Genomic DNA, 7959 nt, shown 5'->3' on the forward strand with positions numbered 1-7959 from the left:
TGTTTTATGGTTGACTACTATCCTAATATATCTATATCTATACCTTTATCTATATCACATTTTCTTCGTCAATTCATTCATTGATAGATACTTAGGTTGTTTTCATGTATTGGTTATTATAAAAGGGTTACAACAATATTTTTAAAAGAAATTCTGAAATTTTCCTTCTCAATGTGTGGTCTGTGTTTAATTCTTTCTCTTCCTTGGGTTTATCTTCCTAAGGCCCCTCACACATAAACAACATTTTTCAGGCACACTATTTTCTCCTCAATTCTGTATGTTGTTGCTTCATTGTCTTTGGTATTTAGTGGTGTGAGCAAATTTTACTATTTAATTTTGATTATTTATAGGGATCTTTATACTTTTTTTGTTCCTTTTCATTAATTATAACACATGTATTTGATGAGCTTGTTTGATCTGCAGACTCAGATTTTTTTTTTAATGTAAGGAATTTCTTTCTTCTCTTCTTCATGCTTTTTTCTCTCTTTTTCTTTTTCTTGACTTCTGTTATGACTCCCATACTACCTAGTCTGAAAGTCCAAGAAAGTCCAAGATCAAGTGCCTGAATCTGTTCTACAGTTCTTATTTATATATTTAACTTGTCTTGTTTATCTAGTTTTCCCTTGAGATACTGGAAAATTTCTCAAAGCTGTCCTATACAAAATGAATTTTATTTTCTGCATCAAACAGTTTGTTAACTCTTTCCAATGTCTTTTAACTTAGACATTGTACTTTCCATCTCAATAGTACAATTTCTTCTGTGCTTTTACTCTCTCATCATGCCTTTTGCTACACTTTCACCAATGCAGTATACTCTTGATTCTTTCCAAGAATATAAACAAGAAATGTCCCAGATTTTTCTCATCTCTGGTAGTAAATGTACTTGTTTGGTGTCCTTTGAGTGCCACCCTTTTTAACTGCAGTATTTCTACATAGGTGTAATGTCTTCCCTCTGTGTATGTTTATAGAGGGTGTTCAATGAAGCCTAGTTTTGTTAAAAAGATAGGCTTTGCCAGACATTGTTGTAGGTCTTTGGGGCAGATATTAATCCCTATCCACTTATAACTTGGGTTTTCGGACACAAAGAGAGGCCCATGCAAGATGTGAGGACTAATTGAAGACTTAATCACACAAAGCCAGAACCTCCAAAAATGACATTTGCAGTCAGTAAACTAGTGAAACCACAATCTGTGAAGCAAGTAAGTGGGTTTGCCTGACTGTCTTGGCCATTGCTTCGGGTAGAGCAGGAAAAAAATGGAAAAGTCTTTATTCGTAATTTCTCAACACAAACCCTCCTTCAAGCAGATTTGGAGTCATATTTCAGTGGTACAGTGTAGCCCAAAAGGCCTCAAGCCAAAACCTCAGCCTATAATGGTCCTTGATTTGTTGTCCCCAAGTGCCCAGGGGAGGAAAACACAAGTTCTTTCTGGAGGCAAGAGCATTAAAATCAATCCACAAAGACTTTCTTTGAATGAAAAGAAATATAAATTTAGAAATTTTGAAAAATCATAAAATATTTGAGCAAACAAGCATACATTATTGACATTAAACAGAAAAATCAAACCAACAAATGTTGCATGCAAAGACTATATTCAAGGATAATCAGGTAGAGAATATAAATAACTGTGTTTTTAGTGTTTTAGAGACAGTTTTTGAGATGGATGAGTTAAAGAGACGGTTCAATGAAGCTGGAGAGAGAATTATTAAAGTGGAATATTTATATAAAGTATTCAGAATCACAGTGATAGAAAGAAATAAAAATATGAAAGTAGAGCTAAGAGTTATTGAGGAGATAGGGAATGGGGGTGATAAATTATTACAAGAGATAATGGGTGACACTTTTCTAGAACTAATGAAAGACACCAATCTTTAGTGTCACTGAATTACACAAAAGAAATAAATCTAAATATACTTCAGAATATAAAAGATAAAGAGAAGATCTTACAACTGCTAAATGGAATTACAATAGTCTATTGGCATACCTCATATAGCTTTTTAAACATTTTTCTAGGGAGCAATAACTTTAAAAAGTATTTCTTACATGGATGTTTTATTGATATTATAGAGCCCCCTCCCCCAAATGTTTGTGTAATATTGGCAAATCATAGCAATGGTGTCTGAAAGTGTATGTGAGGTTTTTTTTTTAATGGCTTTTTTTAAACTTTTTATTTTATATTGGAGTGTAGCTGATTAACAATGTTGTGTTAGTTTCAGGTGTACAGCAAAGTGATCCAGTTACACATATTCATGTATCTGCTCTTTTTCAAATTCTTTTCCCATTTAAGCTGTAACATAATATTGAGCAAAGTTCCCTGTGCTATACAGTAGGTCCTTGTTGATTATCTATTTTAAATATAGCAGTGTGTGCATGTCAATCCCAAACTCCCAATCTATCCCTTCCCCTGGTAAAATAAAATATGAAATGCTTCACGTATTTGCGTGTCATCCTTGTGCAGGGACCATGCTAATCTTCTCTATATTGTTCCAATTTTAGTATATGTGCTGCCAAAGAGAGCATGAGGAATTTTCATTTCTAAGTCTTCACCAGAAATCACATCATTATGTGCTTTGGATTTTGCTTTTCACACCTATCATTAAATCATAAACATATTCCATATTGTTAAATTGTTGTATAATTATCATTTTAGTGACTTCATTATATGTCATAAAATTTATTCCATTATAATTTCCTTAGTCATTTTTTTCCTTATTAGATATTTAGACTTTTATTTCTCTCAAATTTTAATTATTATATATAACCTTGATATAATATACAGTTTGTACATATGGCTTCACTTTTATTTAGAATCAGTTCCTTAGGAAAAGTTCCCAGAAGTGATATTATCATGTCACATAGTCAATGTATTTTGATATGTGCCAGCTTTCATCATGAGTCAGCACTAAATATTACAAATCTGAATATATATATCTACCAATATGCTGGGTGTAAGAGGCATTTTTATTTAGGTAATAAGAACATTTTTCCATGTTTGTTTTTTAATTATTTTTCCTCTTTTGCTCACCATTTATCAGTATTCATGATTTATAAACTTATCTTTTGTGGATTCTGTGTATGTCTTACCAATATGTAATTTTCTGCAATAACATAAATATTAAAATAAGTGATTTTCTGTAATAACACAAATATTCTTCCCATATTAATATTTAAAAATTAAGTGAGGATGAGGTTGGTAGGCAACTTTGGGTTCAGATGTACTTATGAGTTTGACTTATTTTGGGGTAGATTATCAAGAAAAGTTAATGTGTGTGTATATATATATAAAGAATTGTGCTAGTGAGTTTTGCTTACCAATGTGATGAAAAGATAGGCACCTATACTTTCTGGCAGCCTTGGTAACTGAATATTGATATGACAGACATTGTTGGCTCACCCAACGCTTGTTTCTAACACTCTTCTGTCTTACATGTCTTTATTAAAGAGGATGAACAAACTAAAATGTTCATTTACCAGACCATTGTAAAGCTGGAGTTTGCTTTATTATAATACACAGTTCTGGCCAATAAAGTGTAAGCAAGAGTATGCTGTCACCTCCTCCCCCCCCACTTTCTCTTTCTCCCTCCTTGAATGATGATGTGCTGGCTGGAGCTACAGCAGCCATCTTGTAGTCATGTTGAGAAAACCAGGAGAATGGCAGATAAAGTGACCCTGATTTTGTTAGGACACTGAAATAATGCCACGAACTTCATACCCACCAAAACTTATAGTATGCAGAAAATAAAGCTCTATTTATGTTTAAGCCACTATAGTCAGGCTTTCTGTCATCGGCTATGAAAAGCAAAGCCGAATTAACACAACTAAGCTGGGAGAGAGGAAAATTGGGTCTCTGTTTTATTAAGATGCACTTTTAAACTAACCCAAAGCCTTGCTGCTGTGAGTACATGGTAAGTGACCAAAGTATATAACAGAATTTCTAAATTTTATCCACCTGTTTCCCCAAACATATCCAGGGAGTGAATGCACCTCCTGGAGCAAAAATAAAATAAGACTTTAAAAAATGCTCATGACCTTTAACAATGGGAGAACATAATTTAAAGGCATTCCTCTATTTGTTACTCAGAGAAATGAAGTTTCACTTAACAAATATAATAAATATCCAAGAGGCACTCCGTCCATGCCTTTCTATACCCACCGATTTATAACCATTACTTATCCCTTTTTAATATATGGACGACATGCTATATGACAGGCTATGTATTCCATGCCAGGAATGTAAAAAAAACAGATACTGCTCAGTCCTTGCCTTTGAGGATTTCACTCCAGGCTGGGTGTGGGAGGTAAAAGGAGGCCGTTTGGATAAACAAATGTTTTTTTTGTTTTTTTGTTTTTGCGGTACGCGGGCCTCTCACTGTTGTGGCCTCTCCCGTTGCGAAGCACAGGCTCTGGACGCGCAGGCTCAGCGGCCATAGCTCATGGGCCCAGCCGCTCCGCGGCATGTGGGATCCTCCCGGACCAGGGCACGAGCCCGTGTTCCCTGCATCAGCAGGCGGACTCTCAACCACTTAGCCACCAGGGAAGCTCCTGGATAAACAAATGTTTTTGATACTGTGTGAGAGTAAAAAGTATAGGGTACTCAAGTGAGATTGATAGTAGAGGGTGAAATAGAGTAAGTGTTACCCAAGACCCCACAGCCAATACATGGTATAAGTTCCATGATTCAAGGTCTTCTAGAATAGTCATTTTATAATACCAACCATTGGCTGAAATAAACAGACCAATATCGGAGATATGGGACTATTTTTGCATTATGAAAACACTATCATTTTGTCTGCTGTTGTACAGAAGTTGACTTGTATGAAGAAATTGCCCCTGACCTGGCAATATGGTGCGTGCTGTGAGATTTATTTCCGCCAGGACTCTTCCTTCTTTTGGACTGTTGTCTGTTCAGCTGGATGCTGGGGTAACACATGTAAGAGGAGGCCTCCTGCTTCTGACTGAGGAGGAGGGTGTGACCAAGACAGCCCTTCCAGAATGAAGAAAAGCAGCCAGGAAAATGGGCAGAGGAAAAGTATCAGCCCTCAGAGCTGTGGCACATGGAAAGAGACTGAGATTTTTCTCTCTCTGTAAAAAGTGCTCTTTTCCATTGACCTAAGGAAAATAACTTGTTAAACACGTCTTTCCCTTCCCACTGCCGTTGTTTATGGAACAACAGACTTCCCTTAACTCTGAAGTAATGTCTCCTTTCTTCAGGAAAACAGGTGTCCAAACATGCAGAAAATCACATTTTTGAACAGCTAAAACAAGCTGGGACAAAGTGAGAGAGTGGCATGGACATATATACACTACCAAACGTAAAATAGATGGCTAGTGGGAAGCAGCTGCATAACACAGGGAGATTAGCTCGGTGCTTTGTGACCGCCTGGAGGGGTGGGATAGGGAGGGTGGGAGGGAGACGCAAGAGGGAGGAGGTATGGGGATATAGCTGATTCACTTTGTTATAAAGCAAAAACTAACACACCATTGTAAAGCAATAACACTCCAATAAAGATGTTAAAAAAACAAAAAATAAATTAAAAACATAAAATAAACTTGAGGACTTTACACATTTCTTTATCCTTTTACCTAGAAATTCTTTTGTGACGCTTACAGTTTCCTGGCTTGGAATTTTTTTTGCCTTGGGATACTTTTGGCCAATCTTTTCAAATGTTTACTATCACATCCCTGTCTTCTTGATCACTGTTCTTTGGATGGAAAATCTATTTCTTATAATATTCAACAATTGATTCTTTTTCATTTAAGTCAAATGTACTTTATAAACATGAAGACCTCAGGACCACATTGAATTCTGTCATATTAAATATCTTTATAGGATGAACGAAAGAAAAATTGAGCTATTACTGATCAATATTGGGGGACTTTGAAATATTCCTATCATGACTTATCTAAGTATATAGAGGGAAGAATTATAATCCCTTTTATGAATGAGAAAATCAAGGCGAATGTTCATATATCTAAGATAACACAGTCAGAAAATAGTAAAATCAGGATTCAAATCCAATTTTTATCTAACTTCAAAAACCATGCACTTTCTACCTCACCATGTAATAGAGTTCCTCCTAGACTACATAAAGCTGTTTGTTGAGTGGTTAAGTCAGAAGTGATTTATGAGGCTCTATTATGTACTAGCTGGGAGGGCATGGATAAAGTATCAATTCTATGGGTCTAAATCTCCTTCTCTGTGGAATGGATACAGTAACAATATCTACCTCATAGGACTTTGTTAAGGATTCACTGAGTTAATGCATGTAAAAGGGCTCAGAACAGTACTGGACATAGTAAATGCTCAATAAAGTTGTTTGTTCATTGTTATTATTATCTGTTAACTTCGTGAATAATAGCATAGCATGAATGTCATGGCTTTGCTTTCATGTGTTATCTTAGTACAGCTGAATAGGTGGTTCTAAATAAATGGTAAATGAGTTTGTTTTTTTAAGTTCTTAGTGTTTGTATGTGAGAGATCTCCCTCATTCTTCTCCGTTGGTTGGCAAATTTATGGGAGAAAAAGGGTATCTCTTAGTAATATTGTTTACAGACTTTGGTTTCAGCTGTGAAACCCTTTTGTAAAATACAGATAGAAGCACTGCTGCTTTATCTAAAGTGGGGGGAGGTGACTCCTGGATCTCCACGTACACCTCCTGCCTGCCCTCTAGTACCCCTACCCGGTCATTGCTGTCTTGGGAGTAATTCTGGGAAATCCTGAAGGTTAATGTAATGCAGACTGAGAACCACTAAGCCACAAATCCCACAACAAAACACATTGGGCAGTGGCTGATAAATGCTATTAGTTCTTAATTTTTTGTGATAGGCCTATGTCCAGGTGTCCTTCCTCTTAATCGCAGATTGTCTTCACTCGGTTTCCATCCTATACTCACTGTTGAGTGCTTTGTTTAACTGACAGGGTCTACAGTTTGGTACCAGTGAACTGGAGGAGATGGGATCTATGTTCTGCTTGGGCCTCCTCATCTTGGAACTCAAATCTGTAAGCTGCAGCCATCAGCTGCTGACCTGTGCAGCAGCTCTACTGAATGCTGAGGAGTCATCTCTGGACCACCACCTCCAGCGGTAAGTTGCTCACTGTTTGAACCTTTGTGTTTCCATTGGAGAATATCTGGGAAGTGAAAGTCATGCGGACCTGTGGGTCTTTGACAGAGAGAATTCTATGGAGAAGCTGCCAAATCAAGGTAGGGTAGTAGTGCTCCATTGGAACCAGACTCGGGGCATCCTTACTTCCTGCTGAAGACAAGGAGGATGTTGCTTACTTGTACATAAATGCACATATAAAGCTACATACATTTATAAATATGTATTTTTATTAAGTTTTGCTCGTGGCAAAGAAGATGCAAATTAACGACACACGTGCACATTTACTGTGCTTATGTTTGCCAGTTATGTGTTTATATGTATGCTGATGTCACTTTGGAGTCATTAGCTAAAATCTGGCAATCTCGCTGCTAATATCCAGGCACTTGGGGACAAGAAATGTTTTAATCTTCCCATTCTTAAAAAGCAGTGTTCTGTCTCAGAATACATGATGATGATGAATACGCTGGCCCAGAGAAACTGACTCACAGCCATGGCAGGGAAAGGATGGATCTCTGAGAACAGTGAGGATCTTTAAAGAGTCAGGAGAGGGAGAACTGATATCCGCAGAAGCCCTTTTGATGCCCTGTACTGTAGACAAGTTGTATTCGGGGGCAAGAAGGGAAGATATAAAGGCCATGGGAGAGAAGAGAGATCAGGAAACGTCAGAGGAGTCAAAGAATGCTAAGTCATTGCCCACCTTTTAAGCAAAGCGTTGGAGCGGGGGATTGAGCTGTTGGGTGAGGGAGTGCCTGCCGGTAGATGAGGAAACGTCTTGTCATGCACTTCATGTCCCAAGGCAGAGAGAAAACCGCTAATACTGGGGCATCCTATTTCTAGCTCATTTTCGTGAATTTTCC

General features: G+C 37.2%; 1 non-coding gene across 1 annotated transcript; it reads right to left on the reverse strand.

Annotated features, from left to right (window-relative positions):
• Window positions 1-2411: 2411 nt before the first annotated feature.
• On the reverse strand, window positions 2412-2518 carry LOC112391563 (U6 spliceosomal RNA). Its single transcript, XR_003001515.1, has one exon. It is a non-coding gene; the product is annotated as a U6 spliceosomal RNA (small nuclear RNA).
• Window positions 2519-7959: the final 5441 nt, after the last annotated feature.

Source organism: Neophocaena asiaeorientalis, unplaced genomic scaffold (genome assembly GCF_003031525.2).
Source record: "Neophocaena asiaeorientalis asiaeorientalis breed wild unplaced genomic scaffold, Neophocaena_asiaeorientalis_V1.1 scaffold442, whole genome shotgun sequence".
In the NCBI taxonomy this organism is placed as follows: Eukaryota; Metazoa; Chordata; class Mammalia; order Artiodactyla; family Phocoenidae; genus Neophocaena; species Neophocaena asiaeorientalis.